The 21,757-nt window shown below is 42.6% G+C and overlaps 1 protein-coding gene and 1 non-coding gene across 2 annotated transcripts in view; both read left to right on the forward strand.

Annotated features, from left to right (window-relative positions):
• l(3)87Df (cytochrome c oxidase assembly factor COX20 lethal (3) 87Df) overlaps positions 1-21,757 on the forward strand; it is a 71,100-nt gene continuing 49,343 nt past the window's right edge. Inside the window, exon 1 of the mRNA XM_080285056.1 lies at positions 1-134. The gene's annotated coding sequence lies outside the window, so the exon portion shown is untranslated. The remainder of the gene's footprint in view (positions 135-21,757) is intronic.
• LOC145416179 (5S ribosomal RNA) lies at positions 21,614-21,732 on the forward strand. The gene has a single exon (XR_013900223.1). It is a non-coding gene; the product is annotated as a 5S ribosomal RNA (ribosomal RNA).

Raw genomic sequence — 21,757 nt, forward strand, 5'->3', positions numbered from 1 at the left:
GACTGGCCATTATTTGTTTACATGCTGAGGGCTGGTGTGCTGCCTGGTGGTGCCTCAGTTGCTGCGGAGTTTCACAAAACTTAGTTAAATTTCTTCTGGAGCGGTTCCATGCAGGTGACAGGCCTGTGATTTGAGTGAGTATGTCATGAATTTCTCTGTTTCTGTCTCTGATTCCCACTGTTCGGTCCTGTAGATACTGTTATAGGTGGGTTCATTGTCCGGTCGGGAGGTCTTCGTGGCTGTGATGTAATGTGTTTGTGTACTGTAATGTTTGTTGTTTGCGCAAATTAATCTGGTCTCACCTTTCACAGCTCGGTGATTACTGATATGGATGTATTATAATCGCATTGATATTGTTTTATTATGATATAAAACGTGGGGGTCATAGGGTCTGCAGAATCGCGTTACCGTAAGCGATAGATGAGAATCGCATTTACCCATGATTTTGTTTATTTTTTTAACATTACGTCTTAATAGTCAGCTATGACATGTATATATTCTTGATGGTGATAGAGCTTTCATGAAGAATATACTGAATAAAAGACTGCTAACATGCTTCATAAGGAAATAAACTGGAATGCTCAGTAAGAGGTGACAACTGCCTAAACTAACAGAAAGATGGCTAGTTATTATCAGCATCATAAATGCTAGTGATGGATGCCTTTATGTGGTGGTGTCATTACAACTGGGTGGTGGACTTACAAAGATCCCTATATCCCCCCAGAAGGAGGTTGGTTGGCTACAGGGGAAGGGCAGCCAGTCTGTAGTCCACCAGGTTTATGTCTAGGTGAAGCTATGGCTACAGCTGCTACTGTCATCATCATTCCTACTAGAAATTGGGAGGCAGATCAAGGCAGCTTGGTTTCATGGTTCCCAGAGTCCTAGAGATTATCTGTCCCTTCCACCTTGTGCAGTAAGAGATATGTAAAAGGCCACCCCAGGGTATGGAAGGTGATGCTGACTCTTTGAATCCGGATATGATATTGTAGGTTACTTATGATTCCTTTGAACCAGAGGTCGACAACATGCGGCTCCTTTAGGACATTTTTGCAGCTCCAGGAGCTTCGTTTTCGTTTTTAAAGGCTCCAACATGCTTGTATGTGTCGGCCTTGGTCACCTAATGGTGGCTCTGCACGCTGCACGATCCATTGCAGCCTCCCTGTTCAGTCCCTTAACCCTGAGGTCACACTTAATGACCTCGTCCCATGTCTTTCTCGGTCTACCCCTCATAACCCCACCCCCAATATTAATACTTCTCACCTTCCTCACCCAATTATCATCCCCCATCCTCTCCACATGTCCAAACCATCTCAATCTACCTCTCCTCATCACAACACCAATACACCCCAGTCCCATCCTACCTCTCAACTCTTCCATCGTAAACCCTGCCCCTCCAGGCCTTGTACGCAGGGACACGCTGCATATCCACCTAATCATTGTCATTTCTGTACGTCTGAGCCAGCGAATATCTTCCTCCTTCACTGCCCAGGTCTCACTACCATATTGCATTACACTCCTAACACATGCTGTATACAAAGACCCCTTAGCACGTAGGAAGAGTCCTCTCAATGTCAGGAGAGGCAAGAGCTCCCTGAACTTCTTCCAACCACTTCTCACCCTAGCCACAGAGCTAGCTCCAGCCCCATCTCCAGCACACAACATGTCTCCCAAATAACAAAACTCTTCCACACACTCAAGAGATTCACCAGCAAGTTCAATCCTTTCACGTCTGACGATCTCCACCTGCTCACCCCGGCACGCCGTACACATAAAATCAGCATTATCTCACAGTCTACCTCTGATACCACTACATCTCTTATGCACCCATTTATCACACACACCGCACAAGATGGAATTACTTCCCATGCCCTTGTGGCAAACTGCACGTGGCCACTCTCCCTCTTCTTTGACAGTACCACCACCAACCCTAGATATCATCACTTTTGTTTTATCTGCATTTACCCTTACACCCTTGTGCCCCATACCATCTCTCCAACTTCCTAAATCTTTCCTCCGCCTCCCTTTCGTTCTCTGCAATCAACACCAAATCATCAGCATACAGCAACTCCCACGGGAGTCTGTTTCTAAAGTCACGTGAGAGGGCTTCAAGTACCATGATAAACAACATGGGACTCAAGACTGACCCCTGATGCACACCAACATTCACGGAAAACTCATCACTCAAATCTCCATTCACTCTTACCTGGATGTGAGCACCCACATACATGGCCATAACCACCCTAACCAGCCACTCCTCCAAGCCTAGCTTTCTCATTGCCCACTTCACCACCTCTCTAGGGACTCTGTCAAAGGCCTTTTCCAAATCAACAAACACAAAATAAAGATCCCTTCTCCCACCAATATATTTTTCCTGAAGCTGTCGAACAATGAATATGGCATCAGTGGTCCCCCTACCTGGCATAAACCCAAACTGCATCTCATCAATATTCACTCTTTCTCTAATCATACCTTCTAGAACTCTTTCCATTACCTTCATTATCTGATCTAAAAGCCTTATACCTCTATAATTTCCTCTTTCCAAGGCATCACCCTTCCCATTATATACATTTACAATTACACTCTTCAGCCAATCATCTGGGACAACACACTCATAAATAATCATATTTATCAGGTTAGTGACTAAACTCACCCCTGTATCGCCTTAGGCCTTCAACATTTCGGCAGTCAACCCAGACACACCTGCTGCCTTCCCCACCTTCATCCTGCCTGTTGCCTCACTCACAGTAGCAGCATCAATCAAAGGCCAAGGTCCAGACACTGGATCTGCTGGCTCCAAACTTTCCCTGTCCCAGTCAAACTCCTCATTCAACAACCATTTATAATGCTTTCTCCATGCATCTTTAATATCCTCACTGTTCACCGCTACCCTTCCTTCATCATTCTTCACACACTATCTATCTATCTATCTATTGCCAGACGCCTCAATCCTGTTTGGGGTGGCCACAAACAAATCGCCTCCAAGTCGCCCTGTCCCCCGCCATTTCACTGCCCTGCTCCCAACTCACATCCCCCTCTCTCATATACCTCTCCACCCCATCCCTCCATCTCATCCTCGGCCTCCCCCTCCCTCTTCCCCCCTCCACCTCACTCGCATACACTCTCTTCGTCAGTTTTTCACCCTCCGTCCTCTCCACATGGCCAAACCACCTCAGTGTGTTCCTCATAACGCTTCCTATCACATCCACATCCACACCACAACGCTCCTTTATATCCTCATTCGTCAGCCTGTCTCTCCACGTGACTCCACAGGCTCCTCTTAAATAACTCAGTTCCATTGCTCTCACTCTTGACTTGTGTCCTTCCAACAACGTCCAAGCTTCACTTCCGTACATTAGAGTTGGTATCACAATACTGTCATGTAGTAACTTTTTCACTTCCATGCTCACTTCCCTGTTTCTTATCACTGCTTTCAAAGAACCAGCAACCTTTCTTCCCTGCTGTACCCATTCAAGCACTTCACCCTCCAAACCTCCATCCTTACTCATCACACTACCCAAATACTTAAACGTACTCACATTTTCCAATTCCTCACCATCTGACCTCGCTGTACATTCACTAACTTCACCTCTTTCAAAGACCATCACTTTACTCTTCCCTACATTCACCTTTAGGCTCCGTTTCTTACACACTCTCTCAAACTCATCCACCAAGCCTTGCAGCTCCCCTTCGTCTTCACTCAACAACACAGTATCATCTGCAAACAACAGTACAGGGAGTTTCCAAACACTATCCTCTTTCACCAGGGCCACTCCAACATCCACTACCCTACCTTGTACCTCTTTTATTACCCCATCCATGTACAGATTGAACAACCATGGAAACATGACACATCCCTGTTTCAAACCAACTTTCAAAGAGAAAAATTCACTTAGTTCACCATTCACACGCACTGCAGCCTTCGCGACATCGTACATACTCTTCACAGCATTCAACAACTTCCCATCTACTCCATATATTCTTAACACTTTCCACAATCCTTGTCTATCCACCCTGTCATATGCTTTCTCCAAATCCATGAAAGCCGCATACAACTTCTTTCCCTTCTCTAGAAACTTTTCCACTAAAGATCTAAGAATGAGTATCTGATCTACACAACCTCTTCCCTTCCTAAAGCCTCCCTGTTCTTCTCCAACTAATTTCTCTGTTCTTTCTCTAACTCTGTCTATAAGTATCCTACCATACACTTTTCCTATTATACTAAGAAGACAAATGCCCCTATGATTACCACACACTTCTTTTTCCCCTTTTCCTTTGTACAAGGGAATAATTATACCTGACTTCCAATCCTCCAAGACTCTACCTTCCTCCCAGGCCAATCTGCACATCTTCCACATCCATTCTACTACTATCTCTCCCCCATGCTTCAGCATTTCACCACACACTCCATCAATTCCTGGGGCTTTCCCCGATTTAACTTTCTTCATTGCTTCCACAACTTCTATCCTATTGATTTCTTCCTGTCTTCTCACCTCCCTCCTTCTCCCAGCCATTCCCCAGCCACTTATACTCGCATTACTTCCATCCTCTACGTTCAACAATTTCTTAAAGTGTTCTCTCCATCTGCTCACTTTTTCTCCCTTCTCCACTCATAATCTACCATTTTTATCTTTCACTCCCCTGCTAACTTCACTTCCACCCTGTCTTACTCTTTTTACTTCTCTCCAGAACACTTTCTTACGGTCCCTCCACTTTACACTCAAATTCCTTCCAAATTCCTCATCCACTCTCTTCTTACTCTCTCTTACTAATCTTTTCACCTCTCTCTTCCTTTCCACATATAACTCTCTCTTCCGCCTCTCAACTTCTTCCACGCCCCTATGTCTCATCCATTCATTGTATGCTTTCTTCTTTTGTGCCACAGCCTGTTTCACCTCTTCAGTCCACCACGCTGTTCCTTGCACCCCCCTCCGTCTTCTCTTCCTTCCACACACTACATCACATGCTGCACATATTTCTTCTGTAAATATCTTACATACACCTTCCACGTCTCCCATCTGCTCCAATTCATATATATTTGCCCAATCGTTCCTCCACTTCTCTCTTATACTCTGCCTTTTTCTCATCCTTTTGTAACCTTTCCACTCTCCTTGCAACTACTCCTTCCTCTCGTCTTTCCCTTCTTCTATTCCTCCATCTCACTTGCATCCTAATTCTGGCCACCACCAAGTGGTGGTCAGAAAGTCCACTCCCCCAACCTCTATACACTCTTGCATCCTTTACACATCTTCGCATCCTTTCATCCACACACACATAATCAATCATTGCCTTCCTTTCATTCAGTTCACCACCCACCCTTCTCATCACTCGCCATGTATACCTGTGGATCATTTTATGCCTGAAGAGGGTATTGGCTATCACCAACCCCCTCCCAGCACAAATGTCCACTAACGCACTCCCATTCTCATCTATCTCGGCAGGCACACCCCACTCACCAACTATTCCATCCACCTTGTTACATAGCCTATGATTTCATCATCCTTTGTGTAATTTTAACGCACAGTATGCTGCATGTTTGATCACGAGCGTGTTCTGCCTCAGTCCCCCCCTTCTACCGTTATAGTAGAGTAAGTCGTCCTTTCTGTTATTCAGTGCGGGATTGTCGACCGTTTGTCCCCATCGCTTCATTTGCGCGTCCTTATTACAAGTTGTATCAGGCTCTGCTGGCCCCTATATAATGAGCTCAGTCTCTGCATCATTGCCACTTAGATCTGCTCCTCACTTTGTTCACATCTCTGTCCTCCCCTATACAGATATTATTATTGTGAGTGCTCAAGAAATCTCCAACCATCTAGCAGCTGTGTGTAATTTGAGTATTACTGTTATTGCATTTTTTCTTGTACTGTATAGCATAAGTTTAATTTGTAGGCCTAGTGAAGTTTTTGTAATTCATGTAGGGTTCTTTATGTAAGTCATTTTTGATAATAGTTTGTATCTGTAATTATTTATCTGGCATTCACTGAGTATTATCTGGTATCTCATTTTATCAGGGCTGACTTAGATAAATTTACTCTTGCTAATTTCGTGTTAATAGAGGCTATTGCAGTTAACCATATATTTAACCTGTTTTTGCCATTACATTATCCTTATGAGTTCTGAATGTTTTGTTGTTAGTTTGTGCATTAAACTTTGACTTGTAATTTTACCTCTTTTGTTTTGAACCTGGAACTTTGCGGGACAGTGGTGACTCTTCGTGTTCTCACTTAAAGTGTACGTTATCTTTCTCTGTTCCGTAACATAAATTTGGCGACCTCGCCAGGATATTCAGGATATTATCATAAGGATATTGTTTGATATTTTGTGACTGTGATATATTCATGATGGCTACTATTTCTACACTTGATGAAGCCAAAGATTTTTTGTCAAATGTGCAAACAGTGTGTGATAAAGAAAACAGAACAAAGAATGAACTTAAGCTTGTTGCTCAACAATTGGGAATTGCAGTTCACTCTCATCATTCTAAAGATCAAATTGTTGGCATGATTAATAAAAGCTTGTTTAATGTAACTCCTCCAAATGAGCAAACGCAGATTGAATTAGCTAAGTTACAGCTAGCCCTGCAGGAGGCTCGTGTGAAGGAAGCTGAATTTCAAGCACGTGCTAAGGAGGCTGATGTTAAGGAGGCAAATGCTCGTATTGAAGAGGCACAGGTACAGGCTCAGGCACAAATTGAACTTGCCAGGATTCAGGCAGACCATGAGTATCGCATGAAACAAGGTGGAACTGGATCATCTTGCTCTGATGATTTTGATGTGGCTAAAAATGTTAAACTTGTCCCTCCTTTTAATGAATCTGATTTAACAAAGTATTTTCAGTTGTTTGAGAGGGTAGCTACAGGTTTTAATTGGCCTAAGGAGTATTGGCCAGTACTCCTTGAAACTGTTCTCACCGGTAAAGCTCAAGTAACTTATGCATCTTTGCCTCAGGATCAATGTGATAATTATGATGTAGTTAAGAGCTTGATTCTCAAGGCCTATGAGCTTGTTCCTGAAGCTTATAGAGTAAAATTTAGGACAACTTACAAGCAAGATAAGCAATCCCATGTTGAGTATGCAAAAATCAAAGAAGATTTGTTAGAGCAGTGGTTAAATTCTAAGAATGTGGATTCTGATTTTGGTAAATTTAAGCAGATGATTTTGCTGGAGGATTTCAAAAGGTGTATTAGTAAAGATGTAAGTCTATATCTTGATGAGAAAAGAATAGATAATTTGTCTGATGCTGCAGTTTTAGCTGATGAGTATGTTCTCACTCACAAGAGATATTCTAGAGAAAAAGGGAAAGCTGAGAGTAAATGCGTTGCCTCTACTCAGAGTACAGGTAACAGGAAAGAGAATAAGGATGATGTTTCTCAGGAAGTAAATACCAGCTTCACCTCTAGATTTCAGAAAAGTAAATGTACTTATTGTAGTAAGCTTGGTCATACTACGGAGAGATGTTTCAGGAGACAGCGTGATGTGAACAAAAAGGAGTCTTTAAATATTCAGTCAATTGGTCTAGTGTCCACTCTTGAGAGTTCCCAGAATTCTTTAACTGAGTTAACTGAACCTGCTTTGAGGGGTAACTTAAATTCTCATGATGGAGCTCCTCTTTTGAGCAGTAACGTGGGTGACACTCTCAAGAGTTCATGTGCTAATTTCCTGTCTGATGGTTTTGTCAGTCCTCTGGACAGTAATGACAGGAAATCAGTTCAAATATATCGTGATACAGGTGCTTGCCAATCCCTTATGCTGACCAGTGTTCTAGGCTCTAATGTTAATTCCTCTGATGAAACTGTAATCTTACAAGGTGTAGGGAATAATTACTTCTCTGTTCCTCTGTGCAGAGTGAATTTAGAGTCTGGTTTTGTTAATGGTTCTGTTATGGTTGGGTTGGTTGAGACACTCCCAATGTCAGGTGTAACTTTCTTACTTGGAAATGATATTGGTGGAAGTCAAGTGTGTCCAGCTCCTCAGTTGTCTAGTGAGCCAGTGGCTGTGTCCCGGGATTGTGATGTCCCTGATGTGTTCCCTGCATGTGCTGTCACTAGGGCTAAGTCTAAAGTTACTGGTGATTTAGAGGATAATGATGATGATGATGTTATCCTAGCTGACACTTTCTTGCTAATTTGGACCACTCACCAGATGAGGCAGTACCCCGTAGTGTTGATAATTTGTCTCGTCAAGAGTTGGTTGAGTTGCAGGTTGCTGACCCTGAGTTGAAAGGTCTAGCTAACTCTGCTTGCAGTGAGGAAGAGTCAGCTGGTGCTTCTACTTGTTATTATGTAAAGTCAGGAGTACTTATGAGGAAGTGGAGACCGCCAACAGCATCAGCCGACTGTGAATGGGAGGTTGTACATCAAGTTGTCATCCCTCGTGTTTGTAGGCAGGATATCATTCGAGTGGCTCATGATACCAGTTTGGCAGGACACCTTGGAGTGAGGAAGACTGTGGCACGCATTTTGAAACACTTCTACTGGCCAGGTATCTTCAGGGATGTTTCCTGGTATTGTAAGTCTTGTCACACCTGTCAAGTTGTGGGAAAGTGTAATCAGACCGAAAAGGTTGCACCTCTAGTTCCCATTCCTCCTTTTGAGGCGCCTTTCACCCGTGTGTTGGTGGATATTGTGGGCCCTCTTCCTAAGACTTCTTCAGGATTTTCTTATGTGTTGACCATGATTGATATGGCTACTCGTTATCCTGAAGCCATTCCACTTAGAAATATCTCAGCAAAGAACGTGGTTAAGGAAATGCTAGGGTTCTTCACAAAGTTTGGTCTGCCCAAGGAGGTACAGTCAGACCGGGGAAGTAATTTCATGTCAAATGTTTTCAAGCAGTCTCTGAAAGAGTTGGGCATCTCCCAGATCACGTCTTCAGCTTACCATCCCCAGACCCAAGGAACGTTGGAGAGATATCATCAAACACTCAAATCGATGCTCAAGAAATACTGTTTGGAACATCAGAAAGACTGGGATAAAGGTCTTCCATTCGTTGTGTTTTGCCGCAAGAGAATCTCCAAATGAATCACTGGGCTTCTCACCTTTTGAACTACTGTTTGGCCATGAAGTAAGAGGACCCCTTAAGTTACTCAAGGAATGCTGCCTGTCGGAGGAAGATGACGTCAACCTGCTGGAGTATGTGATGAATTTCAAAGAACGGCTGTCCACTGCTTTACAGGTGGCGAGAGAGAATTTAGGAGCTGCTCAGGAGAAGATGAAGACTTGGTATGATAAGAAGTCCAGGTTACGCCACTTTCAGCCAGATCAGGTTTTGATTCTGCTACCAGTTCATGGGCAACCTCTTCAAGCTAAGTTTAGTGGTCCTTATTTCGTGGAGAAGAAACTCAGTGATGTCAACTATGTCATCGCCACACCAGATCGTAGAAAGAACAAGCAACTATGTCACATCAACATGCTAAAGTTATATCACAGGCGGGACGAAAATAATCCAGTCTGCACTGTAGCTGTTCCACCCGAGTCTACAAGTGAAGTTCTCCCATGCAGCATGAGCCTGAGTGATAGTTTGGGGAAGAATCCTGATATCATGAATGATCTCCAGACTAAGCTTTCTCATCTACCTCCTAAGGAAAGGCAGGAGTTTTCGGCATTACTGCAGGAGTACCCGCAAGTGTTCCGTGCCACTCCAGGAAGAACCACTGTGTTGATGCATGATGTCGATGTTGGAGACGCAAAAGCCAATTAAATTGCCTCCTTACCGTGTGAACCCAGTGAAAGTTCCTCTCATCCAGAAGGAGCTTGGCTGCCTGTTGGACCACAAGATGATTGAGCCCTGTCAGAGCGAGTGGAGTTCTCCTGTCACTCTGGTCCCTAAGCCAGGTGGGTCACAGAGGCTTTGCATCGACTACAGACGTGTTAATCAGATAACTAAAACAGACACTTACCCTCTCCCTCGTGTGGAAGATTGCATAGACAAGATCGGAAAGGCTAGGTACATAAGTAAGTTTGATTTGTTAAAGGGATACTGGCAAGTACCTATGACTGAACGTGCTAGGGAGATCTCATGTTTTGTACTATTAGGAAAGACTTTTGCATGGTCTGTAGTGCCATATACAGATTGTTTTAGAGTAATAAGAAATTTCCTTTGTAAATTTCTTTTTTCTTTGTGGGGAGGTGTTACATAGCCTATGATTTCATCATCCTTTGTGTAATTTTTAACGCACAGTATGCTGCATGTTTGATCACGAGCGTGTTCTGCCTCAGTCCCCCCCTTCTACCGTTATAGTAGAGTAAGTCGTCCTTTCTGTTATTCAGTGCGGGATTGTCGACCGTTTGTCCCCATCGCTTCATTTGCGCGTCCTTATTACAAGTTGTATCAGGCTCTGCTGGCCCCTATATAATGAGCTCAGTCTCTGCATCATTGCCACTTAGATCTGCTCCTCACTTTGTTCACATCTCTGTCCTCCCCTATACAGATATTATTATTGTGAGTGCTCAAGAAATCTCCAACCATCTAGCAGCTGTGTGTAATTTGAGTATTACTTTTATTGCATTTTTTCTTGTACTGTATAGCATAAGTTTAATTTGTAGGCCTAGTGAAGTTTTTGTAATTCATGTAGGGTTCTTTATGTAAGTCATTTTTGATAATAGTTTGTATCTGTAATTATTTATCTGGCATTCACTGAGTATTATCTGGTATCTCATTTTATCAGGGCTGACTTAGATAAATTTACTCTTGCTAATTTCGTGTTAATAGAGGCTATTGCAGTTAACCATATATTTAACCTGTTTTTGCCATTACATTATCCTTATGAGTTCTGAATGTTTTGTTGTTAGTTTGTGCATTAAACTTTGACTTGTAATTTTACCTCTTTTGTTTTGAACCTGGAACTTTGCGGGACAGTGGTGACTCTTCGTGTTCTCACTTAAAGTGTACGTTATCTTTCTCTGTTCCGTAACAACCTTCACATTACCAACTTTACCATTCATATCACCAATCAAAAACACTCTCTCATTCCTTCCAAACTTTTCCATGCACACTTCCACATTTGTCCAGAACTCTTCTCTCACTCTCCTAGCACGATCTTGCGTTGGCGCATACACACACGCAGTCGCCCACATTTGTATTCCAACTTTCAACTTTACCCACACAATCCTTGACCCAACTGACCCATACTGTCTTATGCTCTTCTTCCATCTTTTACTCACAACTATACACACTCCTTCCTTTGCCCTCACACACTGCTCACCTATAATATCCTGATTATCTCTCTTCACCTGACCTGCCACCCTAAATATAATATTTTTCCTTTCCCCATGATTTAGGTTATCAAGTAATAGTCTCTGTGACTCAGACTTTGCCCTGTATACCTCTCTTCTAGCCCTCCGCTTGGCAGCCAGATATTCCTCTTTGCGACCGTCCTTCTTCCATTCCTGGAAAAGCCTTCTTTTCTCCTTAACTGCAGCTTCTACACCCTCATCCCACCACCAGGTTACTTTATGTCTTGGTGGTCCTCTTTTCCAACCGCATGTTACATCAGTAACTCTCAAGAAATTGTTCTTGAGGGCTCTGTACTGTTCATTAACGCCTCTGTCTACAGCTCCCTGTTCAGCCACCAATCTCCTCAACTCGCTATAGAAGGCATCCCTTACTACTTGGTTTTTCAGCTTCCATATTTTCCTCCTAGGTACATAAGTCCTCTTTTTCATCCCTTGTTCTTTAAGCACCATATCACAAATCAATAGTTTGTGCTGCTGCACACACTCCTCACTTCCTATAACTTTAACATCCCTCACTAACCTCCTATCGGCCCTCCTAACCAGAAAATAATCTATCTGACTGCTATTTCCCCCCGACTCATACGTAATTAACCTACTGTCTCTTTTCCTAAAATATGTGTTGCACACAATCATGTCCGTTGCCTCCCCAAACTCGAGTATCCTTTCCTCTTCTGCATTCCTTATACCATACGCTCATCCCCCATGCACTCCTTCATAACCTTGTGCTGCTTCATCTACATGATCATTTAAGTCTCCTCCCAAAATCACTATCTCATCATCCCGCATACCACCCACTACACGTATTATAAATAATTATTTATTCTTTCAGAATGAAGGCATCAAATAACACATGCAAGGCAACATTAGATTTTTAATTCAACTTTGAGGTGGTTTGGCCATGTGGAGAGGATGGAGGGTGAAAGACTGGCGAAGAGAATGTATGTGAGTGAGGTGGAGGGTGGAAGAGGGAGGGGGAGACCGAGGATGAGATGGAGGGATGGGGTGGAGAGGTATATGAGAGAGGGGGGTGTGAGTTGGGAGCAGGGCAGTGAAATGGCGGGGGACAGGGCGACTTGGAGGCGATTTGTTTGTGGCCACCCCAAACGGGATTGAGGCGTCTGGCAATAGATAGATAGATAGAAAAGGTCTATGCTATTAAGTACTGTAGTTCGAACAATATCACTGTAATGTTTTGTTTAGGTTTAAAAGTACTGTGGATTGAGACAGTTTTTTTTATTGTGGCTCTGAGAGTACTACATTTTTATGAAACTTTAAAATAAATGGCTCTTCTAGCTTTAAGGGTTGCTGACCTCTGCTCTAGATAGTTTTGTCCTGCTTCAGATAGGCCTTTTGGATTGAAGGAATTAATGAAGATTAGGCTACATCTAACCTGTGCAGTCAGAAAAGTCTCTCGTAAGGTGAAAAAAGACTCAGGAGATAGTGGGGGTAAGTATATTGCCATATTGAAGGGGTTAACAGCATACCTTTCTAACTGCAGACATTTATAATTGGCTTTTCAAGCACGACCGGGCTAACATAGGGCCCGGTCCCCTATTCATTAGGGGTAAGTTTTCAAGCAGTTGCATTTCCTGACCTATAAGAGGTTCGGTTTTTATTATAGCCTAGTCAGAATTTTAGTTTGTTATGGAATAATAAATCATTCACTGATGAGAACTTGTCTGTGTATTGTGTCTTGCAGTATTGAGACTGCTGTGTATGGTATGGAAGAAGAGTGAAGATGTAGGAGGACTTACACCTTACTATTGTATTTTATCACGGAAGATTAGAGTATGAAGTGCTTGAAAGGGTACAGCAGGGAAGAAAGGTCACTGGTTCATTGAAAGCAGTGATAAGAAATAGGGATGTGAGCATGAAAGTAAAAAAAGTCACTGCATGATAGTATTGTGATACCAACTCAAATGTATGGAAGCAAAGCTTGGACCTTGTTGGAAGGACACAAGTCAAGAGTGAGAGAAGTGGAAATGAATTATTTGAGAGGAGCATGTGGAGTAGAGACAGACTGAGAAATGAGGAAGTGAAGGAGCATTGTAATGTGGATGTGGCTTGGTCATGTAGAGAGGAGGAAGAAGAATGAGAGACTAATGAGGAGAGAGTATGTACGTGAGGAGGAGGGGAGGAGACTGAGGATGAGATTTAGGGATGGAATGGAAAGGTATATGAGAGAAGGGGGTGTGAGTTGGGAGAAGGGCTTCAAAATGGCAGGGCAACATGAAGGGCGATTTGTTTGTGGCCACCCTTTATGGGATTGGGATGTCTGGCTACAGATATATAGATCTTGGAATATTAGACTGCTGTATGTGATATGGAAGAGGTAATGAGGATCTAGAAGGATTTTTGTTGAAGTTTATAGTGCTATACATGAAGAAGAGATTAGTGTCGAAGTTTATAGTGCTTTTTATGAAGAAGAGAGTAAAGTAGAATTTTGGTGAGAGAGAAGTTGCAGAGTTATGTGAAGAATAAGTACCCTGGAGGCAGTTCTGTTAATGTGTCCTCGGTCAGTGAGTTTCCAAGAGGGAGAAAGGCAATAGAGATAAAGTTGGTATTGCCAGATGATTGTAATTCAACTTGGAAAAACTTTTCATACTCAAGGGAAGTCAAGATGATAGGAAGAATGGACGTTGCTATCATAATGGAGCCGTTAATGGAAACTATTTCTTACTATTTCTTATCATGAGGCACTGGAGAAGGGTGCCATCATGTTGTGGCACTGATATAACTGGGGGTTGCTCTACTGCCCATTTGTACTAAAATCTCAACAGCTACTTATCACATAGGATGTGGCTCTGACAGGTACTAATTACTGTAAAATGTTATTTTTTATGGATTGCTTTTGTTATTGGTTATTGTTACTGTGAAACTAAAATAGATTTGGATGTTTGTGTGTGTGAGTGAAAAACCACTTCAGGAAATTCTTACTGAAAAATAAAAGCATACGCAGCTCTAAAATTTATACAAGTAAACAAATGGTTTGTCACATTCTCTGTGAGGGAGTATAACCAAGACATCAGTAGGAGATGCTTTAGAAAATGATGTTTTCCATGACAGGTGAGGTGCTTGATTTACCTGAGCTGCAGGGTATGGGTTAATTCCTTATCTCCTAAGAGGAGGATGTTGGATTACAGGAGGGAGGCAGCTTCAGCTTGCACTGCACCAAGTTCACATTCATGTGAGCCTCAGGCCACAACAAGAGTCTCTTCTTGATACAGTATAGTATCTCCCATCACTATCGTCATCATCATCTCTGATGCCTTGCGTCCTCCTACAAGCCCTTGAACAGGGGATGGCTGTGACAGAAGCTCCTCCATGCTACCTATGCTTACTCATCTTTCTTACTCTTTCTCTCTCTCAAACACCCTTTTTCCTTCATCGCTTTCACCAAAGTATTGTTCCACTCTTCTTCCATACCATTTATCTTCGAATCTAAAAAATAACATCAGATGTTAGCCAAATAAATGTGTACAGCAGTGCTAAATATTGTAAAGGGTTACAGTGGGGTGGACCATTTTACGGTATAAAATGAAAATGCATACCATACCAGTGGCAAATGTCAGGACACTCGAGTCTAGAATGCAACTATGTCGTATATATTGTATACAGTATGTTTGTCTTTTTCAGTTTATTCTCACTGTCTCATTATTTCACTTAGCTTTCAATTCTTTTTTAATCTTATCACCTGATACCAGTTTTATGGGGATGAGATGGACGAGAGCATATTGAAATGAGTGGGCAAATTTTTCAGGTCATCATCTGCTATGCTTTAGCTGTAATGAGCACTCACACAAATAAATAAAATACTTAAATTTTATTTGGTTTTTCATGGAATATGTCACCTGCAGAGCTAGGTCTTCTATAGAGGTAAGTCAGTGGTAGCAAGTTAATACAATAAATCCCTTCAGTATAGAAAGTCTTTCCAAAGTTGAATAAAACTGTCTGTTAGTAACAAGTTGTTTCTGTTGTTGTTGCTGCTGCTGATGATGATGATGATCAACCCCAGTCTGTTTGACCGAGCAGACCCATCAACTGTAGGCAAACTGTTGCTCCTGCAGGGCCAAGCCGTGCAGTGAACTGAGGTTTGCTTGCGGTCAGTGGTGCCTTGTGACAGCAGGGTGCAGGGGAAAAGTGCACAGTTTGGTTCCTGAATCAGTGCCGCATTTTCATCTCTCCACCCATTTAACAGGAACTCCATAATAGGCTTCACTTCTGCCCCTTTTTTTTATTATATGTTTACCATCCAGCATGGTAAATGATTTCCTGGATTGCAGGAAACCATTAGATTTGTCACTCAATATAGAGCCACCTGAAATAGAAAGAAGAGTAATTAGAAAGTGACAGGAAGGAAAGGGAGCAGTGGGAACAGAGGAGGGTAGACAGATGTAAACATTATAAAAAGTGAAGGAAGAAGTAGGCAGCACTACATCAAGTGAGTGGATGTTGGGAGTGATGGGTGCCCCCACCAAGCACTGGTAGCAGCAAGCATAAACTAAAAAGGCTGTCACCCAGAGTGAAGTGGCAACAGGTATGAAAAGTGCCTCCATATCCAGAAACACCACCTTTGTGTGCATGGACGGCTCTGTGGATTCTTACCTTTAAGGGGCATGGGCAAGGATCTTCTTAGTTTCTCTCCAGACTGTATGGTAGTCTGAATTGCAAATTGCTGTTCAGTACTTTTTATCAGGAATGTCATATCATACTTGCAGAATTTGTGCTGTATTAATAAGCTTGTGTGTTTATGGAGCATTGAACTTAACGTAATTTAGGCATATTCAACATTCACTAGTATCCGTCACAAAATGTGTATAGTCCTTTGAGATTAGGGATGTCTTTCAGTTTATTTTTGCTGTCTTCTGATGATCTTATTCACCATAGGATAAACTTGAATTGGAAGGGTTGCCTAATGGATAATGCCTTGATAAACCCCTTCAGAATGAGATACCTCTCTGAGCTGGATAAAGTTGTTTGGTAGCAGTAAGAATAAACTGAAAAGGACATCACTCGATTTTAAGGGATTAAATTTGTCTATATATCTATATATATATCTATCTGTCAGTGTTAATTGCTTAGCTATGTCATATTTCTTCCTTTATTTGGGGTAACCCTGAAAGATAAACACAAGCAGTGCCTACGTGGAGTAGTGGGAAGGAGAGATATTGATTTGTTTTGCGTATACAGGTGCTCTTTTTATTCTAACATGGCCTGAAATGCCATCTGTCCCTGGGGGTAGGGGGGTTTGTCAAGAATACTCCCCCAGTATCCCTGCTTGTCCAAGGTGACTAAAAGGGTTGGCGGAGGGTTAGTGCCCCTCCCCGGAAAACAACTAACTAAAAAAACAAACAATAAGCCTCGGACAAGGACTGACCAAACGTTGACGACCAAGGACCGGACAAAGGACATTGCAATTGGAACGTGGAATGTAAGGGGAGCAAATGATGAGGTGAAAGAGAGAGAGATTGTCCAGGTGCTTGAGGATGCGAAAGTGGATGTATGTGGAATAACTAAAACAAAATGGAGAGGAGAAAGTGTGAGAGAATGGGAGTATGGATGGGGTATATGTGCAGGAGTAGGTGAGAATGAGAGGGCAAAGGAAGGAGTATGTATAGTTGTGAGTAAAAGATGGAAGAGGAGCATAAGACAGTATGGATCAGTTGGATCAAGGATTGTGTGGGTAAAGTTGAAAGTTGGAATACAAATGTGGGCGATTGTGTGTGTGTATGCGCCAATGCAAGATTGTGCTAGAAGAGTGAGAGAAGAGTTCTGGACAAATGTAGAAGTGTGCATGGAAAAGTTTGGAAAGAATGATAGAGTGTTTTTGATTGGTGATATGAATGGTAAAGTTGGGAATGTGAAGGTGGATGGAATAGTTGGTGAGTGGGGTGTGCCTGCTGAGATAGATGAGAATGGGAGTGCATTAGTGGGCATTTGTGCTGGGAGGGGGTTGGTGATAGCCAATACCCTCTTCAGGCATAAAATGATCCACAGGTATACATGGCGAGTGATGAGAAGGGTGGGTGGTGAATTGAGTGAAAAGAAGGCAATGATTGATTATGTGTGTGTGGATGAAAGGATGCGAAGATGTATATTGGATGCAAGAGTTTATAGAGGTTGGGGGAGTGGACTTTCTGACCACTACTTGGTGGTGGCCAGAGTTAAAGTTCAAGTAAGATGGAGGAATAGAAGAAGGGAAGGACGAGAGGAAGGAGTAGTTGCAAGGAGAGTGGAAAGGTTACAAGAGGATGAGAAAAAGGCAGAGTATAAGAGAGAAGTGGAGGAATGATTGGGCAAATATGAGTTGGAGCAGATGGGGGACGTGGAAGGTGTGTGTAGAATATTTACAGAAGAAATATGTGCAGCATGTGATGTGGTGTGTGGAAGGAAGAGAAGACGGAGGGGGGTGCAAGGAACAGCGTGGTGGACTGAAGAGGTGAAACGGGCTGTGACACAAAAGAAGAAAGCATACAATGAATGGATGAGAAATAGGGGCGTGGAAGAAGTTGAGAGGCGGAAGAGAGAGTTATATGTAGAAAGAAAGAGAGAGGTGAAAAGATTAGTAAGAGAGAGTAAGAAGAGAGTGGATGAGGAATTTGGAAGGAATTTGAGTGTAAAGTGGAGGGACTGTAAGAAAATGTTCTGGAAAGAGGTGAAAAGAGTAAGACAGGGTGGAAGTGAAGTTAGCAGGGGAGTGAAAGATAAAAATGGTAGATTACTAGTGGAGAAGGGAGAAAAAGTGAGCAGATGGAGAGAACACTTTAAGGAATTGTTGAACGTGGAGGATGGAAGTAATGCGAGTATAAGTGGCTGGGGAATGGCTGGAAGAAGGAGGGAGGTGAGAAGACAGGAAGAAATCAGTAGGATAGAAGTTGTGGAAGCAATGAAGAAAGTTAAATCAGGGAAAGCCCCAGGAATTGATGGAGTTTGTGGTGATATGCTGAAGCATGGGGGAGAGATAGTAGTAGAATGGATGTGGAAGATGTGCAGATTGGCCTGGGAGGAAGGTAGAGTCCTGGAGGATTGGAAGTCAGGTATAATTATTCCCTTGTACAAAGGAAAAGGGGAAAAAGAAGTGTGTGGTAATCATAGGGGCATTTGTCTTCTTAGTATAATAGGAAAAGTATATGGTAGGATACTTATTGACAGAGTTAGAGAAAGAACAGAGAAATTAGTTGGAGAAGAACAGGGAGGCTTTAGGAAGGGAAGAGCTTGTGTAGATCAGATATTCATTCTCAGATCTTTAGTGGAAAAGTTTCTAGAGAAGGGAAAGAAGTTGTATGCGGCTTTCATGGATTTGGAGAAAGCATATGACAGGGTGGATAGACTAGGATTGTGGAAAGTATTAAGAATATATGGAATAGATGGGAAGTTGTTGAATGCTGTGAAGAGTATGTACGATGGTGCGAAGGCTGCAGTGCGTGTGGATGGTGAACTAAGTGAATTTCTCTTTGAAAGTTGGGTTGAAACAGGGATGTGTCATGTCTCCATGGCTGTTCAATCTGTACATGGATGGGGTAATAAAAGAGGTACAAGGTAGGGTAGTGGATGTTGGAGTGGCCCTGGTAAGAGAGGATAGTGTTTGGAAACTCCCTGTACTGTTGTTTGCAGATGATACCGTGTTGTTGAGTGAAGATGAAGGGGAGCTGCAAGGCTTGGTGGATGAGTTTGAGAGTGTGTGTAAGAAACGGAATCTAAAGGTGAATGTAGGGAAGAGTAAAGTGATGGTCTTTGAGAGAGGTGAAGTCAGTGAATGTACAGCGAGGTTGGATGGTGAGGAATTGGAAAATGTGAGTACGTTTAAGTACTTGGGTAGTGTGATGAGTAAGGATGGAGGTTTGGAGGGTGAAGTGCTTGAAAGGGTACAGCAGGGAAGAAAGGTTGCTGGTTCTTTGAAAGCAGTGATAAGAAACAGGGAAGTGAGCATGGAAGTGAAAAAGTTACTACGTGACAGTATTGTGATACCAACTCTAACGTACGGAAGTGAAGCTTGGACGTTGTTGGAAGGACACAAGTCAAGAGTGAGAGCCGTGGAAATGAGTTATTTAAGAGGAGCCTGTGGAGTCACATGGAGAGACAGGCTGACGAATGAGGATATAAAGGAGCGTTGTGGTGTTGATGTGGATGTGATAGGAAGCGTTATGAGGAACACACTGAGGTGGTTTGGCCATGTGGAGAGGATGGAGGGTGAAAGACTGACGAAGAGAGTGTATGTGAGTGAGGTGGAGGGGGAAAGAGGGAGGGGGAGGCTGAGGATGAGATGGAGAGATGGGGTGGAGAGATATGAGAGAGGGGTGTGTGAGTTGGGAGCAGGGGAGTGAAATGGCGGGGGACAGGGCGACTTGGAGGCGATTTGTTTGTGGCCACCCCAAACGGGATTGAGGCGTCTGGCAATAGATAGATAGATAGATAGAACAATAAATTAGCATGTGAAAGTGATACTTGTCACAAAGAAGTGCTATGAAAAGGATGTAGAACTGTGGCATTATCTTTTCTGCCATTGAGGTTTGTGAAGTAAGCTGCAAGAGGATGAAAATGTTGAACATGTCAAGGTGAAAGAACTTTAGGCTTGAAGGCATTTTGGTGTGGTTAGAATGTTGAGAGGAGGGGGCAAGGGGATCAGGTGAGGAGGGAAGAATGCTAGAAGCCAACCAAGGAAGACATAGGGTAAGGTTCTGCATGGAGACCTCTGGAGAAAGGACTGAACAGGGAATTGGCTGAAGATTGTGTCACATTGAGAGCTGCCATCATATGCAAAGACCCACACAGATTTGCATTGCCAGGGATCTCTATTTGTAAACATAAATACTGTGGATGAACTTCTGGAAATGGATAAATAAATAGATAGACAGAGACACTTTTCCATCGGTGTAGCCTCATTATGTTAAATATATGGTGCCCATGCCTCTCAAGGTAAGAATTAACATTGCCTTATTACTTTACAGGTTGTGTGTTGAGTCCAGCAATATCTGGAACCCGCTGGGAATGATGCTGAAGAGAAGCAACCTCATTTGTTGTGTACAGTTGTGTTGTGCATAATGGATATGGATTGTATCCACCTTGTTCAGCCAAACATAGTAATAAAAAATATAGTCAGCCCTTATTTAGTATCTGGGCTTTGTGAAAGCAAAATGCTACGCCAATTGAAGCAAATTTAGATGTGATGTGTTTGTAGTTCTTGAATGAGGGGTTGAAGAGAGAGAGAGAGAGAGAGAGAGAGAGAGAGAGAGAGAGACACACACACACACACACACACACACACACACACACACACACACACACACACACACACACACACACACACACACACACACACACACACACACACACACACACACACACACACTAATTTCTTATTCCAACCCTACTGTGAATCAGAAGCAACATTAAATGAAAATTGAGCCCTCATTCAACAGCCAGTTTATGATGAAACAACTTTCAGTGAAGCAGTTTTAAACCAGGGCTATCCATTACACCCAGCCAGCCTCCCTCATAAGTACTCATCTGTAAAGGATGAGTTAGGTCAAGTCTTTTCTCCAGTGACAAAGTGCTGTCTGTCAGCTCAGCTAACACATATACGGTATACAGTATACTGTATATATATTTTTTCTGGGCTCAAACCTGAGTATGAACTTTATAGCCTACTCCTGGAGACCCAACAGTTGTTCTGCATGCCACACACTTGCACATGTCAGCACTTCAGTGCAAATACCCAGTGTCAGTATTGGATACATGCTGGAGATGTCTCACGCATAACCTGAAAAATAGAGCACAGCTGGCAGCACATAAAGCATGCACAAGTTGGGCACAGGAATAACAGTACATACAGTAGAGTACAGTACTTATGTTGGATATTTATAGATACTGGCTCAAATTAGAGTAATTCCTCATTATTAGTCTCATACAGTATTTTGCAATTTTTTGTTTTACTGCTAAGTCTTCATAAGTTAAAAAAAAATGGCTCATGAAATTTTTGCTGTTATTTGTAAGCCAATATGCAAATTTCCCCACATTTACAATAAAAAACAAATTCATAGCAATTTTTTATATTTTGCCTCTAATGTACCTTTCTTCTAACAGAACTGCCTATGTGTGCTGTCTAATACTGTATGTGTAAGCCCACGATAGAATGAGGATTTTTTGCTCAGTATATTAGGTATCAGAAAGATGTTAGGTAGTGAAAATGATGCTGTGTTCACTAGAGCTTTTCATATACAGTACAGGTACTTTGCACATACTGTAGTTATATTTGAAAGCATTGAGTGTTAACCTTTTAAGACTTTGTTAGCCTGTGCTGCATAATAGGAACTGTTATTAAATACTTCAAATTATTTACTGGTGGGTGATTCAGTGTAACGCTGCTTTTTTGTACGGGCATAAGCCAACGGCCATACCACGTTGAGTACACCGCTTCCCGTCCGATCAGCGAAGTTAAGCAACGTTGGGTCTGGTTAGTACTTGGATGGGTGACCGCCTGGGAACACCAGATGCTGTTGGCATCCCTACGTGTCAAGTGGGGTTGGT

Source organism: Coenobita brevimanus, chromosome 104 (assembly GCF_032717465.1).
Source record: "Coenobita brevimanus isolate Jiangsu-jjx chromosome 104, ASM3271746v2, whole genome shotgun sequence".
In the NCBI taxonomy this organism is placed as follows: Eukaryota; Metazoa; Arthropoda; class Malacostraca; order Decapoda; family Coenobitidae; genus Coenobita; species Coenobita brevimanus.